A 23,048-nucleotide genomic window follows, 5' to 3' on the forward strand; every position below is an offset into this window, starting at 1 on the left:
GCTGAGAAGGAGTTTGGATCAATGCAAGTAAATCTCTCCTTGAACAGATAAACTGTTGCAACTATGGAAATACTAAAGCAGATAGTTCTGTCCTAAATTATGAAATTTTAGTGGATTTGTCCCTTCTCTGACCCCTGCCAGAGACAGCTTCAGGTAGAATATGACTGCAGACTTTTTATATCTGATTGCAGACAGAGGCAAAGGCAAGCTGGAGCTACCAGTAAGCTTGTGTTCTGGTGTGCTCAGGGCTGGGACAGTGCAGCAGTGCTGAATCCCAACAGGGCAGGCTGGTTTCCAGGGCTGGACTGCCCAAAGCCAGAATCTGATCAATCTCCATGTTGTTACAGCCCTGTGTTGTCCATTTCTGCTGCCCTTTCTCCACGATACCCCAGCCTCAGGTATTTTTAAAAATAAGGACTGTAAAAAATCCACCATGGCAAGAAAGACTTCTAAGCTTGTGAAACTCCAACTCCACTGACATCTTAAATTGCAAATTATCAGCTCAGAAATGCCAATAAAAACCGTCCTATGCTCAGAGAGGATGTAGAATACAGTTGCAAGGGAGCAGCAGTGCTGCCAGAAGCTCATGTGGAGCCTGAGAGCACACTGACCAACAGCTCAGCCCAGCAGCACAGGGATGTATGGGGCAGGTGAACACAGCTCCTGGCACTACAGAGCAGGAAGAACTAGGGGCATTCTCCAGAGCAAAAACCAGACACCAGTTCAGCAGAATCTCCTCTCTGCTGTACTAGCAATACTTGGACTGTGTTGCCCTGTACTTGCAGCTGGCAGTGATTTGTCAAGGAACTTTTCACAGATGTGTTGTGACCTTGTTTCCACATCTCTACCTCAAACACCTGAAACAGATGTTTGAGAACGTGCAAGTCCCCAGAGCTGTCCCATGTATCTTTTTCTCCCCAGCCAAATTCAGGGCTATGAACTCTACCATAAAATCAAGCTTCTCAGTATCAAATGCTACCATGCTGAGGAGCAGCACAGTGCTCAGGTCCCTTTGAGCATGTGGAAGGAAGCAACTTGGGAACCACAGAGACAGAGGCAACTGGATGATACAGGGACTTTTACCCTGACACTTAATACACACCTCTGACCTTTCTCCCATCGCTCTCTATTCCTGTCTCCAGAAGTCATTAACCCCTTCCCCTTGACAATGAAAAGGCACAGAAAAGCAGCTCCCTACATGTCTTTTATTTTCTTTTAGCCAATTAAGGCATACATCTGCATTTTTAAGCAAAATATACACACCAAATGATAAGAAGTAGAGATAAATGCAGTTTACTAACCATATACACTGAAAAAATCACCTTATCATAGGAATCAGGATGACTCAGAAAATAAATGTAAAGAGCTTCTGTGATTTAGCACCAACTGACACCTAATGTATTAAAATAAATTGCCCATGATTTCTCGTAAGTTCCATGCTAATGCACTCTGTAAAAGGTCAGTGAAAGCAACAGCAGTGCATTACTATCTACAGGCTTCACTTGGTGGCAAATAATGGAATGAATTGTCCCCTGAGCAGGATGGGAAAAGGAAGTTAATCTGCACCTCCAGCCTTTCAGGGAATGTTCCAGGGTTGTAGAGCATGAGTCAGCAGCATTGCTGCTATAGAGGTTTTTTCCTAGCATGCTACTGGCAACACAGACTCTGCCTTTCACAGCTTTGGTATGCCAGCTAAGTGTCCATAGGAAACAGCCATTCTTTTGTAGGAAATGGGACAGATTAATTGATTACTATTTATTCATTAACACCTTAAATGTCATCACTGACCTCTATGATCACAATGCAATTCAATACAGCAAAGAAAGAGTTAAGTTGATGGGTAAAGCTGGGAGAAATCAAGTCTTAGTAAATGTATTTTAACATTTTTATTGCTACTGCTAGTGCAATAATACCACAAACGCCTTTGTTACCACAGCCAAAACAAAACCCACCATCCTAAATCTCATGACCAAATCTAGCAGCTTCCTGTAATCAAGGATCTCAATCATTTTGTGAAACTGATGAATACTTCTCCTGAGAAATACACTGGCATTTCTTTGTCTGTTTTAGAGACAAAGAAAATAACAAAGAGAAAGAGGACACAAACCTTCAGGAATTAACCCAGCAGTTTACAGTCATTCAGGCCTGCACCTAATCAGGTGCACCTTCTTCCTCCAGTTGAGGCCATGTCAGCCCAGCTCCTGCTCCAGTTCATCCTCCACTGGATTCTTGTGCTTTACTGATTACTTTCTGGACAGGTTACACAGGGTCCTTTCTAACATTACCAAACTTCTGCTGTCTAACTATCCCTAGCTTTTAATACTTAAATGTAGCTTGACAGAGAATTAAGGAGAGAAACTTTTTTTCCCAGAAATTAAAAACAAAATTAAATTGCATTCTTCCTTTAAATGAAGAAAGCACTGCCATAACCTCACCATTTAGTGCCTGTGACCTTCCCAACACGCACACAATGGCCAGTCAGCAGCCAGAGCAACTCTAGAGCACCTTGTGTCCTGCCCAGCTGTGGCAGCACATGGCCACACATGGAGTAACTGGAATAGTGGAAGTTCTGGCACAGGAGAGGACACAAGATACAAACACATATGAAAGAACTTTCATCAGGATCTATTAGCTCCAGTCTTGGTCATTGAAAGTTTCATGTAGATTATGTTCTTTGCTGACAGTAACTTTTGAGTCCCTTGACCAACTTCAGCCTATTTTGTTACAGAGGTAACTGCCTTCCTGCAAGTCCAATGAAAACTGACATGCAAGTGGAAAAGGCAGATCCTGCAAGTGACCCTGCTCACATTGCAGCTGGAAGAAATGCCAGAATACAGGACCCTTATTTGCCACCAAATGATTTGCCTATGAGACAGCCTTTGTAATCAGTAGAACAGCACGAAAATCATCAATGAGAATTGCTCATCAAGCACAAGACATAAATCAAAGTCAGCACCATTGATCCCAATGCTCAAACCACTACTTGTTTCATGTAACCATGGGACAAGACAACATTCCCAGTGATCTAACCCTAACCCAAGCAAACAAACCAAGGATGCTGAGAACCAGCCTAGAACAGCCATCAAGCAAATGGCCTCCTTACCTACTCTGTGAGGATCACTAAAACACAGATGGCAATCTCAGGGCAGGGGCAGACCTGGAGGCCCAAGTTCACTCCTGAAGCTGCAGGACAGCCCTGGGGATGAACTGACACCATGACACCACTGATGAAATGACACCACAGGATACTTCTGGGTGCCTTTGGTGCATTTGGTCAACATGTCATGTGTTTAATTGAAGGTGAGTGCCAAACATCACGTCATCCTGGCTGTAAGCCTTGGACTACACAAACTGTATCCAGCACACCTCACTGCTGCTGCACACTCTGGCTTCTTCTATCAGCTAACAAAATGCTTTGCTTTTGATGTTCCAAGCCAACTTAGGCTACCCCTGTGGCCACAGGATTTTTAAGTCCTGTCAATCTAGAATTAATTCTCTTCTTACAGCCTCACTGCCCCTTACCTCTTCATCAAGAAATTTATATTGTTTGAAATAATTTCCATTTTTGTCAGTATAACATTTCATTTACTTCTTTGTAGCCCAAAGGAATGATTTGTATCATGAATCTTAAAAATCCAGATAAAAGCAGAAGGCCAAAATGACTGCTAAACCAGAAGTACAAGAAATGTATATGTATGCTTATATGTAGCAAAAAAATCCAGTCTCCACCAACTCTGATTTAGTAACAAATAGCTGATGCCCCTTCTTTGTTTTTAGGATACCACAGAGGACTGATAAAATGCTGTGCACAAGAGATAAGAGACATTTCCATAGCAGATGAAAACCTGCTGGGATCTGAAGTGATCATATTGTCAAAAAACTGGACTCTTTACCCATCAATACTATAAAAACTAGGCAGCTTTACTTGCCTGCTAACAATGCTATCATTCTATTTGTGAGAGATCCTTCCTTTCCCCTTCTCCAATGCTGCAGCAGAACCTTGGATTCTGACATCAAGCCCAGCAAGCAGTATTAGTCCTTGAGACACAGTTTGGAAAACACTAATGAAATCAGAATGAGACCGCAGTTTGGCTTGTTGCCTTGAACAATGGAAGTGAAATTAAAAGAGGGAAGAGAAGGGACTTGCTCTTAGCTAACATCAAATCACTGAATGTATTTTTCACAAATTAAAGCATTTTAAACACTATTTACTACAGGCTTTTCTATTTCAATGAGTCTAGTGATAACTGATACCAGAAGGAAACAGTATTAAATGCAGCTAAGATAAACTAGCAAGTAAAGAGTTCCTTTCAAGAATTTTATTCAGGCAGGAAAAATCTATAGGTAAAAAGCTTCTGCCAATGACAGAAAAACTACAAGAGCCAAGAGAATGGAGAGATGTATAGAAAAAGAAAACAAAGAAGCGAATTGTATGTAAGAACACAAGAGAACGAATATCTGGAAATATTCAAAATGCTTTCCCTCACAAAAAAGCATCTATCAACCAGTCCTAGAAATTAATTTCAGTGATCTTGATTATTCACTACCTTTCTGAGGCATGCTTTGCTGATAGCAGTGGCCCACACCTCTGCCAGTGCCCAGGTTCTGGTTTGGGTCTCCTGATTGTCTGGGGAGCCACAATGGCCATTTCAGGTGTCCAGGCTTTCTCAAAGAGTGAAACATAACCTCCTTTCCAGAAAAAATTCTGTGGGTTTTTTTTAGGTTTTTAAAAGGCCCCCTAAAACTTCAGACTAAAGCCACATGCATATTGTGGTTGTACACATTTCCTCCAGGTCTAAATGCAGACCTAAGAAGAATTATCACCTGTAGGGCACCATAACAGAGAACAACACCATAAAGTCTGGTTTGATAGGTGTTGGGTGAGAACTGGCATTTGAGAAGTTAATTCAAGATGGATATACCTTCTTCTCTCTCCATCAAGGTGAAGGGAGCAGATTTTCAATCCTGCCTAGATTTTGATTATTTTTTATTTTTTGAGCACAGCCCTCACCGCAAATCAATGAAATCTGTATTTCTTAACCACCTGACACACCTAGAAGTCCAATACAAAGTAACTTAGAGATTTTATTCTGTAACATTTTATCTCCCCCTTTCCTTTATAGGGGCAAGGGCTTAAAGTAATCACAACAAAAAGGTCCTAGGGGAAGAGGACAATAAACTGCTACTCCTGGGAATTAGCAATGACATTGTCAAAAAAAAAACCCAGCTTGTTTTCCTCCTTTTGATATGCAGCCATAATTTCTGAAGTGCCAGTTTAACCCTGTCCTTGCTGATGTTAAAATCAATATCAGGACAACCCAAATGTGGTATGACAGGAGGCAGCTTGCACCCTGGCTATACTAACACAAGACAATAGACAAGCATTTGGGTTTGTACCTCACCCTTTGGCAGCTGCAGCCAAAAGGACTAATTAGTTACCTAGAGCATATGCTTACACATCAAAAATAACTTCACAGTGCCTGGCATAACAATGTGAAAATCTCTGCAAAGCTGACAAAAAAAACCAAAAAACCAAAAAACAACCTACTATTGTTTAAATAAAAAAGGCAAACCAAAATGACAAAGCAGCCCACACCCTGTACCACAATGATTCTCACATTCAAAGAGAGGCATCCTACCTTTCCGATCTCTGAACAAGAAGATTCCAATCAGCACGCTGCGTCCAAGACTATACACTGAAGAATCTGCTAACACAAAACAAAGGGAGGGGCAAAAAAACCCTGAAAACACTTATTTTTTGCTGAAAAACAGTTCTTAGCTATGAGAAAAGTTTTACTTCTGTCATACAAAGACAAAAATGCATACAGTCATCCGTGTATGAAGGTGTGTCTGCATATAACACACACTATGCATACATCAATGCATTTATAAACAAATCCACAGAAGTTTATTACCTATTTATTTTAATTCATCCAGTGTGCACTGCTACAGATTTTAATCTACAGCAGAAAAAATCCAAAAAGCTTCAGCACAAAGGTATAACTCTCTCAAATTCTCAACAAGCAAACAAAGCTGACATTTTTGAAATAAAATCATTACCAGCTCATATGCTGCCATACCACAAAAGCCTATCCTTAAATTGCTGCATAATCATTCTCCCGGAGTGTTGTTATCCATCGGTTCGCTGCCTATCTCCAGACAGACGCAGTCTGCAAGCCACCAGCTCGTATCTACCATGTGTACGTCAGGAAAAGGAAAACTGCAAATCAGGAGAAGTCCCCGCAGTGGTGAGAAGGAATAGAGGGTGAGTGGGAGAGGAAGAGGGAGTTCACTGGCCACAGAAATTTCGAGAACGACGACAAGGCAGCCAGCTCCGCCATCATCCACTTACAATAGGATGCTGCACCTCGCGGCGGCTGAAGCGGTTTGTCAAGGGCTTGCTGGTATCAAATGCCTGACAGGCATTTTAATTGCTTCCAACCAAGTGTGTCCCCAGGAACCGGGCCTTTAATCCCATGAATATCATCAACTGGTTTCTTTTGTGCTGCTGCCAGACACACACAAGCCTGCACTGCACACAGGCAGCAGCGCACCCGGGTTCTGCCGTGATGCTGATCCAAATCCCAAACAGGGTTTATGGATGGTACGTGATAAAAGGAGGTCTGGAGGGATTTAGTATTTTCTGCTTTTCACTCTCCCACTTTTATTTTTCTGTCTAGTGCTGTTCATGTGTTGGAATCAGCTTGACTATGTTATTTGAGCCTTGCATTTGCTTATTCATACCAAGGGGAAATAAAGCCAGGGAAAATGCAGAAGTGCTGCAGGACTGTAGGGGAAAGTGAGGACCCTGCAGGACTAATACGAGAGTATAACAGGGCTCACTGCACAGTTCATCTCAGAAACAAGTTATTTGTGAAGTGAGGACTTCAGTTTTAGTGAACACAATTCAGTTGTTTTTGTCTGCTTTGATCTCATCTCCTTATCCCAAGGTTTTCTTCAGGACAGTATTAATCTCAGTAGGAAAAGTAACCTGTGAATTCAGAAATCACCCCATGTTTTGTGAAAAGCTGGGGTGATAAACAGCTCAGGTGGGAAGGGATCATAAAGAAGGGGTAGAGAAACATAAATTAATTTTTTAAAAGAATATGAGAAAAATTAAAAAATGAACTGGTTTGTTTTCAAGATTTTAAGTTTGCAATAAAACAGCACACACAGCAAAGCAGCAGTCGGTCAGAAGTAACCAATGAGTCCAGCTTAAAGACTGAAGACAAGATTAAATTTCCCTGCACTCAGGACACACAAGTCAACTAGGTTCACTTTCCAGCAGTAAGCTGGTGTTTCTCAGTCCCCGTGACAGCAGAGCACTCGAGAGGAAAAGCTACCAACAGGAAAATGAAACATCTCCCTACCACAAAATTTGGGAGAAGTCCAGCCAACCCCATTTACCTCTGAGTGGGACAAGGGGCTTACAGAAAGGAGTAACCAATTTCCCACTGATTTCCAGGGATTGTCTCCCAAAATTTTGAGGGTAGAGGGCTGCAAAGGGAATCAATTCCTTTCTGTCTTTCCCCATAACCACAGGATGACTTCACACATCCATCAAGCGTTGCATCAAAAAGAAATTCCACCCCCACTGCTATAAACAGATCTCAGTAACTTAAGAGCATCTGTCCTGAGCTGACAGTTTTTCCCCACTCTCTCAACCACCACAGCAGTGAGGAGGATGAGGAAACGAAGGAAGGTAGGTTGCATGGGGCAAGGATGGCAGTGGAGCAAGTACCACATGGTAGCAAAAAAGGCCTTTTGGAAGGAACAGAAAAAAAACAAGCAGGAGTTGCACTGGTGCAATTCTTAGACCTTTCCTCTGAAAAAGCCTCCTGTGACTCACAGGAAGGGGTGCCTGCTTCTGCTAAACCTCCCACTGCAGAGATCATCCTCTGCAGAAACCAAGGAAACCCTAAATCCTGCCTTGTCTTCCTGAGCTCCATCATTCTTGTCCACAGCTTTGCTATGATCTCTCCCTCACTTCCACAGCTCCCCTTCACTAGCCAAAGCAAGCAGGAGCTCTGGGAGGTCCCAGAAAAAACGTTGTGGAGCTGGGATGGTGGAAGAGTAAGTCCTGAAAGCTGTCCTGCAATTTCTCTCAGAGGTTCTAATAGAATTCACGTGGCTCACAAGGGATGGATACACATTGCCAGCCTGTGTCCCACACCCTGGAACCCAGGATGAATCTTCCACCAGCTACCCAAATCACCTCAGTCTGCCCATGAAAGCATTTCCAGAGACACAATCTGCTCAAACAGCCCATGGCAAATGGCTTCATCCTCAGATACTGCAAATAAAAACCATCTTAATCATCAACTTTGTTCTGGCTGCCCTGCGATATATGTTTTCATGCCTATAAAAATACTTCTGACAAGACAAAAGGCATAGGAGGAGATAGCAATGAAGAGCCTAATCCATGCTGGAACACAAAGAATACTCAGCCCTATCTGAGATTTAACCTCATGTTTACCTGGCTTACTCACAGAAGTAGGAAACTCATCACTCATAAAATCAATGCATCCCAACACAATGAAAATACAAATGTAAGGAAGACAAGTCAAAATCCTGGAAATTATTAAATTACTTTTTCAGCATTGTACTTCTCAAAGAGGATTAAAGACATTTACAATCTCAGTAATGGAGGTGGTGAGACTGTGACTAAGGCCTGATCTAAACTCTAAATGATTTTGCTGGTTCAGGTGGGTTTAATTTCATTATCATATTCACACAAGATAATGAATTTCATTACTGTCCAGCTGAAAACTGGGTCCCTCTGTACAAGATGCTGGGCAAAACAGAAAACAGCTGGCATTATAAATCAGAAGAGCCAAAACCCTAAATAGATAATGGTAGTGTTCTCCTCATTTTCAGGATAATGAGGGGGTAGGGGGAGGAAAGAACAATCAACAGTTTGGGCTTTCCCAAGGTCACACATGACCCCTGTTCCCAAACAAAGCAAGGTGCTTCCACAACCTCAGCCTAAAATCTTTCTACCCAAATCACTGCTGAAGCCTTGCAACCAGCATTTAACAAAGGACTTGTGGGTTGGTTGCTACTTTTTTAGCAAAGACTGGATGAACATTTTATGCAATGCTTAAAATAGCTTCCAATATCATCAGTGATGGAGATTATGAGGCATAGGTCTACTGAACAGGAACTGCACCACTCCAGTAAAAATAGCCTGGAACAGGGAATTTTCTTTTTATTCACTATTGTCTTAGAACTTGAAACAGGGATGACTGCCTTCTGGAGAGTGTGAGAAGAGACAAATGCTTCACCAGACTCTAAATATTGTCTGATCTTCTGCAGTAGTAACAAACATCAGACTATCTATTTTACCATCCATTTGAGGAAAAAACAAAATATAAGAGCATTAATTATTCTAGAAAAACAGATACAGTTTAGCACACTAGCTCTTTCACCAGGGCTGTGTAGTGAGGAAGGCTATAAGGCTGGAGTCACTGCCCTCCTCTCTGTGGTTACTGACAAAACAGAGGATGGATGTGGAGCAGTTATGAAAAGCCACAGGCCGAGTTAGCAGCCTCTGTGGGTAACAAGGATTTCAAGGCAGGTTAGAAAGATTCAGAATGGAGGGGGACCCTGGTTTTCAGTCTTCTCCTCAAAGCAGAAGCAAGCAGGAGCTGATCTGCCCACCTTGTGCAGCCAGCCCAGGGCCCTTTCAATCATATTATTTCCTTTACACTAGTGCTGCCACCAGCGTTGTATCCATAGCAGATCCCAGCATCTTTACAGGACTCATCTGTTCTTCCTCCCAGGCTACCAATAGAGGTCCCAGGCTACCACCAGGTCTGCACTGGTGACATTACACTTTCCCAGCATTCATCCAAAGTCATCCCTTCACACTGACTATTGTGGCCAGTTCTCTTGCACCCACTGACACACCAGCTGATACAACATGGGGTTCTGTGTAGCATGATTATACAAATGAGTCTTCAAATCCCAGGCATTTATTATGGCCTCTCTTTCCCCTACTTCAGCTTATTTCTTTTAAACGTGTCAGACAGATACTTTCAGACATAATCTCTCTTTCGAGAATCCTAGCTGACTCTCCTCAACTAAATAATCAATATGTGGAATATCTAGAAAAGGATTTTCTACTTCCCTCTGTGCCAGCATGTCACTGAAATCAAGCTGGAAGATGTAGTATATTCAAATACTCCCAGCTCTGTTTTCCAGAGAAACCAATACTGCACTTAACCCTTTGAAGCTACCAAATTCTTTGAATTTCTGAGGAAATCCTTTGTTTCTAGCTTAGAGACCAGTAAGAACAAAAGAGTAAGAAAATAAAATTTGTTAAATGTGTTTGTTAGACCATAAACCTTTTATGTATATGTGGCAGAGATACTAGTAACAACTGCAAGGAAAGCTTTTGTATAGTTACCCCCAAATAAACCATCCCTTCTCTCCTGGGTACTGCATGTGGAGGAGAACAGTTTGTTCAGCCTACTGTTTCTGGGGTGCTAGTGACACTGAGAGCTGGGCAGAAACAAGCACCCAACCTCAAAATCCATCCAGAAAGGAAAAGCAAAGAGATGAGTGAGCAACCATACCCCAAATTTGGACATGGCAGAAGCAAGTCTCCATCTCAGAGAATCCCTGAAACATGATAAAGACATCTGATGTGTCTCAACTGGCACAGCCTAGACGTGCCTTGTGACTGCACTGCTCCTGAAAGCCATCTAAATTTCCAGTTGATTCCCTGTGTTTTCCCCAACTCAGAAGCAATTGACAGCAGTCAGCAGTGGGAGGCTCAAAGATCGTATGAGTGAACACACAGCCCTTGCCCTGATGGGTGTTCACGTGACAAGCAGTGCATCAAAGAGAAACACCAACTGTTCCTCCATCCTATCACATGGTTTATGACTAAGAAAATACTGCAGATAGAATCTGTATCACTTGTTTTCACCTTTTCCCTCTCCTGGCCTACCAGTGAGGTGATGAGTCAAGCAAGACAAAAACTTGCTTACTGTAAAATACCACAGCTACTGTAATAGAATTTATTAATATATCAGTTTGTACTTCACTTAACCAGGGAGCCTAATGCTTTTAAATTAAGTATCCTGTCATGATTTTTAACAGAAGCCTTAGCTATTTTTCTATATTAAATTTATAAACAAAATATTCTAAACGAATGAATCATTTGTTGAAGCAGATTTTGCAAAACAGGCAATTAAAATATAAACAAAGCTGGCGTGGTCTTAAAGACGTATAAAGCAGTAACTGCAATGCAAAATAGACAGATTTAGCTGTTTGTCTAATCATAGGTTTTGGATAGTATTTCAATTCAAATACCATTCATATTTAGGAAAACATGTTTTTTTCAGTCAATAGGATGCTGGTATACAGTTAATATATATTAACTGAAAATAGTTAATACTATTTTCAGTACTGAGGTTTGCCTGAAACAGGTTGGTATCTGTTACCCATTTCAGTGAAAAGGTATTTGTTCCTTAACTTAAAGATCAATATTTTCTCAGAAATATGTTGTCGCCTTCCTAAGAGCTACCAGATGATTTTTTTCTCTTGTGTCCATACTTTCCTTCAAGAATTTTTTTTTTTTCCATTTGGTTAGCTCAGCTAACTGCTGTTCCTCGACAGCGAAACCAACCAGACAGGCAGTCGAAATTGCAGGAACGTAGAAACATGTAGCACAATTGGTTTGAACAGCTTCTCACTTAGCAACACTTTATGTAAGGAAGGCAGTCAGGCAGAAACCCATGGAAGAGCTGCGGGCAGCTGAGCCATGTGGAGGGGAAGCAGCTCTCTCTTCACCTCAGAGGAGAGACAACAAAAGCAGCCTTATGAGAAGGCTGCTGGCTGCCAGCCTGACCCACATGGGCTCGGATGTGGCACTGCCAGAATGATGTAACAGCTTATCCCCTCTTCACACAGGCAGCCAGGCTGAGCCTGGCCAATGCCTACCCTTCCCAGACTACAGATTTCCAGTAAAACCAACTGCAGCTCACAGCCACTCCGACCTCTAAGACAAAGCCTGCTAAAATCTTGCCCTTCCTCGGGCACCTGGATCACAATTTGTATTTATGCACACTCTTGTAGCATTTCAGATATAGGTAAGGAGGGCTGGCAGTGCACATTACAGATACTGTCTGGATTCTGACTATCACATTTACTGTGAAATACACATAGCAGATACTGTAGGCTAATTCATTAGCTACTTATGATTGATTCTTGTTTTCATCATCATAAAAGCAGATTTCCTGTGGTTACAATGATTACAATTCCCTCTTTGCCTACACACATTTAAGTCAGCCACTGCTCCAACGAATTCACAGCACTTACCACATCAAGACTAAAATGGGTTTAATGACTGGAGACTTGGACTAGATAACTTAAACATAACTTTCATTCACCTTGGTCTCACAGTACTGTCCACAATTATTTTTAAGCTGTTTGTACATGTAAATTTCTTCTTTGATCTGAAGCAGGTAGTTGCCCCAAGGGTGAAAGACAGTAGTTATTTCACAGTCCTCACACTGTCCATGAGCTCAGGGTACAAAGCAAAGGGTGCCACATCCAATCACCATCAGCAGGGAGACTTTTGGGAAGTGTAATGTGATTACAGTCAAATCTAGTTTATCAGAATGGGGTAGAATACATGAAAGTCATTAGACAAAAGGGATTTTGGGATAAATGAAGGACCTTGGAACTTATCTCATATACCTCAAGGGACGTGACCTTCTTTCACACGAAGTAGTACCTTTATCCATGGCATTTTAGATGACAGGCCCAAAGGGCAGCATGGCCAGTAAGTGAGGAAACTTCTCCTGCTGTTTCAGTGACTGGCACAGAGCTTCTTGCTACTACAAGCAATCTAGACACTGGTTTACACCGGTTTCAAAGGATGATACTGTCTATCAGAGAAGTGATCCCAGAGCAATTCTAGGGCACCAAGGAGAACATGATCTGGATTTAAAAAGAGGAAAGGCAGAGGGGAGGATGGAGAGAGGAGATGCCAGTCTTGGCTCCTCTACCATCCTACCTGAGTTTCTTCTGTTCAGTTTGACAGGGAACAGAAGCATGCACAGCTCAAAAGATAAGGGTTTATGTTCTGTGCAAGGCTCTAGAGGTACACATAACTAGAAAAGAAAGGCAAAATTCAGTGTGTTCAGCAGCTTTAATAAACTCTACAATTACATAGGAAGAATACGCTAAGCTTTTAAAGAGCCTGAATATTAAAAAAAAAATCATGCAGAAAACAGAGATGAATCCCAAATAAATAAGGAAAAGCAAAACTATGAGAATATAATCAGAAAAGCTAAGGAACAAACTGAATTATGATTAGCCAGCAACATAAAAGGCAACAAAAGAAGAATCTATATTATCTGAAACACAGACAGGACAAGTCATGGTTCAGCAGAGAGACATAACAAAGATGATGCACAGAAAGCTACAACTCAACATACTCAAGATTGTTCAATTTTCACAAGACCAACAAGGAGCACATACTGCAGGTGATTTTTTTTAAAAAGAAGCAGAACTTCAGGTTAGAATAGAGAAGAGAAATTTAAGAAACACTCAAAACAAGGCAGATGCAGCTTAGAAAGTTGTGTGGATCCTCCCTGACCTCCCTGACCCAAGAGAGTATTTCAGACTTCAAAGCAATCCAAACAAGAGCCTGCTTTATTTCCACAAACATATTCCTAAACACCACACTCTCTCTTGAAAGGTCTCTTGAAACTGTGGAAAATGACAAACCATTAAGTTAAATGCCATCTTTACAAGTATTTTGGCAAAAATAAACCAAATAGTTTACAAGTACCTAAATACTTACAGGGCAAGAGCACAACTTAAAAGATACTTCTGGCAATATTAGTTTGTCAATAACAAATGCCAACAAATTCCTCTCACCACTCCTGATTTTGCTTTTATAAAATTTGGGTTTCACCCCAAGTTAGGATGAGCTTGTCACAGGAAAGCATCTTCCAAAACCAAGATCATTGCAGCATATTGCACAGCAGCTCCCAGATCTAGAAGCAGGAAATCAAGAAAAAAAGGACTGAACAGCATATTGAGAGATACAACCTCAGACTCATAACTAGACAAATTAGAACTAAATAGTCACAGCAGTTTGACAGAAAAAGAATTACTGTGGGCAAAAAAAGACAAACCACAGTTTTACTTATCCTAATGGGGATACTATCCCTAAAACACTGGGATAATTATTCTGTTCTCCTTGGTGGTGGTGTCTCAGTTGGAGAAATGCCTAAATGTCAGGTTTGCACAATGAGATAGATACTGACAAACTGGGGAGAGTCCAGATAAGCAAAAGGGAGAGTTTGGGAAAACATTCTTCCAATTTTTCCTTGTAAAGCACATGTTTTCAGATAGGTTTCTCTAAAGCTCAGATTTCCCAAGAATTTAGTTCAGAAAACCCAAGCAGTAACAAAAATCTTTCAGATAATATAATTTTGAAGACAAAGGAAGAAAACAATTACATTCTAAATCAATGGGGGGATGGGTGAGGGGGATGAAGGAGGGGGGAGTAAAATATTAATAACTGGGCTAATTAAAAGCAAATCTGTATGTGTGTGAGTGTGAGTGTGTGTGGTAACTAAAAGCCCTGCTACTGAGGAAGGTTAATTTATTTATTTTTATACATAAAGCACCAAGAGCAGTGCCTAGAGAGGCTGGCATCCTCCAGACTTCTACCTGGTCCATAGGGCACAACTGGCTCAGATAAAGGTGCCTGACCACTTATTAACACCACCGTAAAAACTGAAAAATGAAGATGCTCCCAGCATTTGCAAGAAGACTCCTTACCACTTTTTAGAAGGTTTCAAAAATAAAGTTAGTCTTTGGGGCACAATGGCTCCTATATTTGAGAAAAAAGCCCCATGCAATGGTGCAGAACCTGTGAGTGAGAAGCCAGAAGAACAGCACTATTAAGAAAGACCTCAGAAGGAATGAAGAGGAGAGAATAAATTGAATAACTAATACACATTTGCTCCAAGGTTCTCTCTGCACCAATTGGCAAAAAGAATACAACTGAATCATTAATAATTGAAGGAACTTGAAGACAAAGAGATTTTCATCCAATGTTAAAGAGATGAAAGACGGCTGTAATGAGAATTCTGATGATGGAATCATTTGTGGAGCGATTGGGAAGAAGGAGTTTATATTTTAAAGAAATGGTTCCTTTGTAAGACAAGAGCAAGCATTCTCATTACTAATGCAGACAGACACATCTGAAAGACCTTATTCAGCTGATGGTGTCACCAAACACCCTTCTGGACACAAGCTCTCCACTAACAGTACTAAACAAGGATAGGAGACCGCTGTAACAAAATATAAAGTGTCACTTGTTTATTCTCTTTAGCCTCATAAATCATTTAAGGATGAATATTAACAAGCATCCAGTTTTCTGTGCCTTTCTTAACTGATGATTCTCTGCACATAGTCGATGGGAGCTTGAGCTTCCACTGCTTTTGGAAGTTGGCCCTGCAGACCAAGTCAGGACCAACATCAGTAGAAAAACACAGGGGGTGTCCCTTCTTAGGAGCTGAATCTTGTACAGAGCAATTTCCACTGACACCTTTTAAAGGCCCATCCGTGTGGAGTCAGGCACACTCATGTCAGCCTGTCCTTCAAGGCCTGGAGTTTTACACAAGACACTTTCTCAGCAAACAAACTGTACTAAGAGACAAACAAGCAGCGTATTAATTCCACTGACTTGATGCCATATTTGAGGGGAAAGATTTTAATTAAACTCTGTAAGATTGAAATGCATTGTTTTCCTCATAAAAAATAAAAAGCTACAATTTCAAAAACAGAAAGAGATCAGACTAGATAAATTTCTTGAGAGGAGGGAAAGTCAAAAACAAAGAAACAAAAAGAGAAAAAAATCTAAACCAAACAACCAAAACCCCCATAAAGCCAATGCAGAACTCAGCATCATTTACAGAATGGACTATACTAGGATCCTACCGTGAACTAAAAGCTCACATTATCAGAGTAAACAACTCCAACTTCACTACTGATCCCCTAAAGCTATCCTTGCAAACCTTCCCAAGTCCCTGTGTGTGGCTTGTGGCAGCACAAACCACAAAGGCATTTTCAGATTTACACTGTAACATCATCACTCACCACAGCTAAGTTAATGAGTAGCAACTAACCCATTTTTCTGCAAGAAGGTATGACAGAAAATACACCAGGGCATGGCTCAACCTGTCTGAAGCCCCACCTGAACAGAAGCCATGAAATGGAGGGCATCCTCCTGCAACCCTTCACACGTTAGTGGGACCTCTTCCCAGCTCCACAAAAAGATTGCATTTTCTGGTCTGCTGGCTTTGCTCACGTCGTCTTCCACCATGCCCTGAATATCCCCACTGGCATTAGCAGGATGGCTGGAGCTGTAGCAGCCACTCACCCAGGTGAGTGAGGCAGAATGGATCCCTCGGATCTCCTTCTTTGATGTAGTCTGTCTGCAGGCACATGCACAGACCCACAAAAGCCTGATAAATAGAATCTAGTTTATGAGGAAACTGGACTTATTTTGTATTATTTTTTAGATGCTGGGGATCCTGTTAGAGATGTTTTCCTCATAAAGGATTAGTCTCACCTTTGTAAGCCCTGGCTTTTGGGCACTATGCTATTTTGTTGAGTCTCCTGGGATTCTCCCTTCGCAGAACTCACACTTTGCCTGTGGCTCAGCAGCATTCCAGTGAGCAGAAGAGAAGCTCCAAGGGCCATTCTCCCCTCCAACCTCAGTACAGCAAGTCTCTCCCAAAGACACAGGCTTACCTCCTACTAACTGACTTCAGACTATAAAGCCAACCCCAAATCAAATCAAACACAACAAACTTGGGATGTAACTCTTCACAGCAGAAGTCGCAATTTCCTAATTATTTTGTACTACCTTCCTTCACCATTTTTGCTTTCTGGTCAAAGCAAAACCACAACTTGCAACTGGCAAAATCATCCCTCAGCATTTCATTGCTTTCATTCAGATATAAATCTGCCTGGCAGAGATTTCACAGGACAAAGGACTAGTGAAAAAGGAACGGGTTTTCATTATGGAACTCATACTCTATTCATTGCATATATGAGATTTTTAAGAGACTGCATGTTAGTTTGGAAACTACCAATCCTCTCTTTGACTTAATTTCTTGTTCTTTTATATTCAGAGACAAAATTCAGTGAAAGAAATATTTATTGCACTTCTTAATAAAAGGAACCATGAAAAGTCATTAATAACTCAACAGTTTCACTAATAAAAATACACAGGGCCAAGCCAAAATAACCAGCTGGTGACAAAACCTATACCTGCTGCAGAGATCTGCAGGTCAAGAGTCAGAAAATTCAGATTTGCTAAAGCTGCCTGATCCTTTATTAACTTGTGCTATTACTCCAAGATATTTCAATTTTTTGCTACAAGATGTCATCTGTTAAGCTGTAAATGCTCTATTCAAATTCATGCTAAGAGTTTCTCAAAGACCATCCACTGAAGACATCTGAGTGCTGAGCTCTAACCACTGCAGTGGTGAGCAACACACTTTTCTTCCAGCCCTTTTTATTCCCCCAGGAGATTGCATTTGGTGATCCTTGCTGGCTTCCAGCTGCTGCCCCCACTTAGTCTAGCAGGAGGGGACCCTGATGAAACCTTTCTCAGATTTTCTTCTGCCACTGTTCCACTACCTCACATACATAGATCTCTACTCCCATCTCTTCTTCAGCCTCTCCTGAGGGCTGGGTTCAACATTAAAGAGGGAAGTCACCCAAAGAGCACATGGCAAGGTTCAGTGAAAGACACTGGCTGGGCCAAAGGGCTTTTCTTTGCTTTACATATTTGGAGAGTCTTAAGAGCATCTCATCAGCAAAAAGACACCTCTGCACATATCCCATGTACTAACAGACCACTGTTTCCCACTGTGGTGGTTTTGCTTGGCCTGGTTTTCAGTAGCAGGGTGGCCACAGAGGTGGCTTCTGTGAGAAGCTGCTGGAAGCTTCCACCATGTCTGGTAGCACCAATCCCTGATGGCTTTGAGGATGGACCTGCTGCTGGCCAAGGCTGGGCCAATTAGAGAGGTTGGTAACCCCTCTGTGATAACAGATTTAAGAAGAAAATTAAAACAAAGTGGGACACAGGTTTTTTTCTAGCCAGAGAAGAGGAGATGAGAACATGTGAGGGAAACAACGTGGTGACACCAAGGTCAGTGCAGGAGGGGCAGGAGGTGCTGCCAGAGCTGAGATTCCTCTGCAGCTGTGGTGAGACCATGGTGAAACAGCTGTGCCCCTCAGCCATGGGGATCCATGGGGATGCAGAGATCCATGGGGATGCAGAGATCCACCCACAGCCCCTGGGATCCATGGGGATGCAGAGATCCACCCACAGCCCCTGGGATCCATGGGGATCCATGGGGATGCAGAGATCCACCCACAGCCCATGGGATCCATGGGATCCATGGGGATGCAGAGATCCACCCACAGCCCATGGGATCCATGGGGATCCATGGGAATGCAGAGATCCACCCACAGCCCATGGGATCCATGGGGATGCAGAGATCCATGGGAATGCAGAGATCCACCCACAGCCCATGGGATCCATGGGGATGCAGAGATCCACCCACAGCCCATGGGATCCATGGGGATGCAGAGATCCACCCACAGCCCATGGGATCCATGGGGATCCATGGGGATGCAGAGATCCACCCACAGCCCATGGGATCCATGGGGATCCGTGGGAATGCAGAGATCCACCCACAGCCCATGGAATCCATGGGGGCTGCAGAGATCCACCCACAGCCCATGGGATCCATGGGGATCCATGGGAATGCACAGATCCACCCACAGCCCATGGGATCCATGGGGGCTGCAGAGATCCACCCACAGCCCATGGGATCCATGGGATCCATGGGGGCTGCAGAGATACAGCCCCTGGGGGAGGTGCCCATGCCAAAGCAGGTGGATGCCTGGAGGAGGCTCTGCTCCAGTGGGAGACCCTGTTGAGAGAGAGGACCCTTCCCTTGTTCCAGGCTGGAGCAGCCTGTCCTTGCAGGACTGTACCCTGTGGAGGAGTGACCCACACCACAGCAGTTTGGGGAGGACTGTTTGCCCATGGGAAGGACTCACATCACAGCAGTTTTGGCAGGACTGCTGCTTGTGAGAGTGAATCCATATTGGAGACGCTCATGGAGAGCTCTCTCCCATGGGAGGGACCCTGCTGTCACACAGGGAAGGGCTCCTCTCCCAGAGCAGCAGGAGAAAATCTCAGGTGACAAACTGACCAAACTCTCATGCCCTGTCTCTCTGCACTGTCAGTGGGAAAGGAGAGATGGGTTGTGGGGGGAAAAGGTATTTTAAAGGCTTCTTTTACTTCTCATTATCTCCTCTGACTGTGTTGGCAATATATTCACTTTGTATCTTTAAGTTGAGCCTGTTTTGCCCCTTGGAGTGTTATCTCCCAATCCTTATCTCAACTCATGAACCCTTCATTATATTTTTTTCCTCCTCTGCCCAGCTGTGGCAGGGGAGGGTGAATGACTTCTGTAGATGCCTGGCATTCGGCCAGTGTCAAACCAGGACATACACCTTTCCCAAAATCCAAAATACTTTGTTACTCTAGATTTTAACAGGAAGTATCAACCACAAAACACTGTGATTATTTAGAAGCATTAAAACCTTCTGGGGAAGAAGAAAGGAAAAGACAAGAGCTTAGTAACTTATCCTCTGATGTCTGCTTCTAAAGGCCCTTCCTAGGGGTCATACCTGATGCTTTCAGGTATGAAAACATTGTCTCCTCCTGAGAGATTCAGGATAATTCTGAAATGTTTCTGTGCAATAAATATAGGAAATGTAAGCAAATTTAAAATTAGGCAAATGTGTAATACACACTCACATTGCTAACACTCCATTTTTTCCATCTTTTTCCCTTGTTGTTCAACCTTTTTTCTGAAATGTATACAATTTTCTGACTCTGGCTTTCATCTATCTCTTAGCGTACCTTAAAGCCTCTTTCTTTGTCTCTTTTCATTCTCTTGAACAAGGGAGAAACCAAGTGTGGGAACATTCTCTATATAAAGCTATATTTTATTAATAAGTGCAAACACACACATTGGTTCAGATTGACTCCAACGTACAGCCAAGACAGAAACAACCAGAAACTATTTTATTTTGTAATGCCTTGGTAGAAATTATTTTACACTTCAGTAACTTGAAAAACAAGTCACTGTGACCAGAAAATGCTTTCTACCCTACAACATGTGATCAGCAGACAAACAGAAGGCACACTGTAAAGGCAGGTATCAGTTGAAGATAAAAAGTGTCCTGACTGCATGTCCCTAATATCCAGGTGCTTGCCATCTGATAGAGAACTGGGAGAGTAATATAAACTAAAGAGCTTAAGGGTTTTTTTGTGCTTTCGTTTTATTTTTATTCAACTACCACTCTATATTGCTATTTAATTTCTGTGGCTCAAGGTTTTGCCCCTTTAAAAGACCAAAGGATTCTCTCACCCTGAACTAATCTTTCATTCTTGAAAAGCACCTGACTGAATCTCCTTATTTCCCCTGGGTATACCAAGGGTAGTGACAGCTGATCCTTGCCTATAGTGCCCAGTCAATTACTCTTATTTTCCTTCTGAGGCCCATAAAGACTCTACAGTACTGAAAGCTCTCCCAGTGTGAGGGGACCTGCTAAGAAATGAGACAAAATAATGGGTGGGAGGAGGAAAGAGGCTGTAAGGCACCAAGAAGCTCACTGGAACAAGAACTCAGCCCAACATCTCTGCCCTGACTTCCAGAAACTGGTGAGGAAGTATTTCTTCAACCCAGCTTTACTACACATTTGGTCTTTCTTACCCAGCAGCAGGGCAAAAGGTTATTGTATTGTTTCCGTTTTGTCTACACAGCAGTAGCTTGAGACCTCAGTTCCAAATCAGAGCCAGAGCATGAGGTCCTGCATTTACTTGTACCAACTCACTGTTGGCATGTGTAAATACAGATGGAGCCTTCCTCACACCTCCCAGTCAATGTGGAGGGGGAGCAGGAAAGAATGCAAAGAGGATGCAGCTTGAAAATTGAGAGCAAGTGCTATGGACTGCTCCTAGAACTAATAAACACAAAAAGCCCCATTGAAACAAAATCCCTACAAGCAAAGAGCAGTCGAGTCCAAATCACTTAGAGGTCATGCTGAAAATCGACCAAGAATTTCTCTACCAGTCTCTCAGAGTGAAAGAAAGCAAAACCCCTGGGTTCAGCCAGGTGTCTTCCAGCTCTTAAATGCTAAAGAGTATCCCAAAGAATCCGTTAAGATTTGAAAAATAGAAAAGAAAAAAGGTCTTTAAATAAAATATTTGTCTTACCTGAAGATTCAGAGAATGTACATCACACAAAGTGAAGCCCAGCCATACACATACACAGGTCCTGCTGAAAGCCTGGCTGCTCTCAGGGAAAAGCTGATCTGAGCAAAGGCTGACCTTAGGGACCAGAGTTTGGGGAGAGAGGGGAGGGGCTGCCCATCTTCCTGAGGAGATCCCAGCAGGAGCAGAGGCTCCAACTGAAAAGCCCAGCTTTGGCAAACATGGGATGCAGGCACAGAGCAAAGCCCAAGCTGACAAACAGGCTCACTCAACTGCTGGCTGTTCATTAAGCAGGGTGCCATCTGCTTTACTCCATCCTTCCAGGGCTGTTGCAGCAAGGAGGAGAACAGCCTGTTTGCCACACTCCTGCTGTGGAGCACAGCACCAGCAGGCTGCTCTGTGCAGAGAGACTGCCCCTTCCCCAAAAACACCTGTGTGGAAGGGGCCAGGGTGCAGGGCAGGCAGGAGGGACAGAACTGAGGGAACGAGAACAGAAAATATCTGAGGAGGGCAGCAGGTGACTTGGTGACCCATCACAGGCTCAGCACTGAAGCTGCCAATAAAAGGCAGCAAGGAGACTGCAGAGTCAGGACTGAAGTTGGATTTCACCACGGTCAGAAGAACTCCCATTATCCCATGTGTAACCGTGGTGCTTACTGGCATGCTCCAGCAATCTCAGCAAGAGGAGGGAACCCACATTCCTGCAATTTTGCAGGATACACAACCACTGCTGCCAGGGACAATTCTCCTTCTTGAAGTTACTCCCAGACTGAAACTACCCTGATATTAAAGTACTAAGTACATTTGAGGCTCAGATTCCTGGAAGAATTTGTTTACTTATTTCAGAGCTGTCTGATTTCAAACAAGAAGACACAGCAACCTTTGAAAGGGTGTCTTGAGGTTGTCATCAAATGCAACACAGCCACAAGCTGTAGGACTGCTCACTGTGAATACGTGCACATCGCATGTGGTTTTGGGAATATCAATATTAGATCGCTCATCCCATCCCACCACTGATGCCATCCTCTCACCCACTGTGGTTGGTGAAGTCTCAGCACAGATCTGTGGAATCAAGTACTAAAGAACTTCATATATATGTGTGTGTGTGTGTATATATCCAGACACAGAGCACATAACTGTGAAACACCCCATCTGCTCACATTACAACATTTTAAACACATGCAATTAGCTGAACTGAAACTGCATAAGGATCAGTCCATGTCTTTTTCCCCAACTCCCACTACTTCCACCTTCCTCTCACCCTAACATATGGGAATACCTTATGAATTACTGAATGGATCATGCTAAAACTGGAGCCTGCAAAATCTATTTTTAATACAGATTATGAGGGGATATTGTCAGTCCGTGGCACAGCATTGTTTGCCTTACAAGTTTGGTCTGTTACTACTTCTGGCAAGCACCACTTCCAACACTGACATCTCCAAACTCTACCATATTTTTCCTTGTTGTTCTGAAATAAAACTCAAGTTTCCTTGAGAGTTCTTTGGTGGGAACTTTGCAGGAATAGCAGGTCAGGAGAGAGTTAGCACACTGCAGTTTTTCCAGCCTGCTGCTGCCCTTCTGAAGTAGCCATGAGATGCCCAGTTTTTCCTGGCAAAGTGACCAAGGTATTTATTAATCAATCACATAGGGCTGTTAGTTACCTTGAACTTTCAGGAAATGTCATGGAGAGACACATACCATA

General features: G+C 42.7%; 1 protein-coding gene across 1 annotated transcript in view; it reads right to left on the bottom strand.

Annotated features, from left to right (window-relative positions):
• Positions 1 to 6,365, bottom strand: part of MAP2 (microtubule associated protein 2) — a 128,407-nt gene extending 122,042 nt beyond the window's left edge. The window contains exons 1-2 of the mRNA XM_056496026.1: positions 6,061 to 6,365; positions 5,640 to 5,708 (exon numbers count right to left, since the gene is read on the bottom strand). The gene's annotated coding sequence lies outside the window, so the exon portion shown is untranslated. The remainder of the gene's footprint in view (positions 1 to 5,639; positions 5,709 to 6,060) is intronic.
• Positions 6,366 to 23,048: the final 16,683 nt, after the last annotated feature.

Source organism: Oenanthe melanoleuca, chromosome 7, assembly GCF_029582105.1.
Source record: "Oenanthe melanoleuca isolate GR-GAL-2019-014 chromosome 7, OMel1.0, whole genome shotgun sequence".
Taxonomy (NCBI): domain Eukaryota; kingdom Metazoa; phylum Chordata; class Aves; order Passeriformes; family Muscicapidae; genus Oenanthe; species Oenanthe melanoleuca.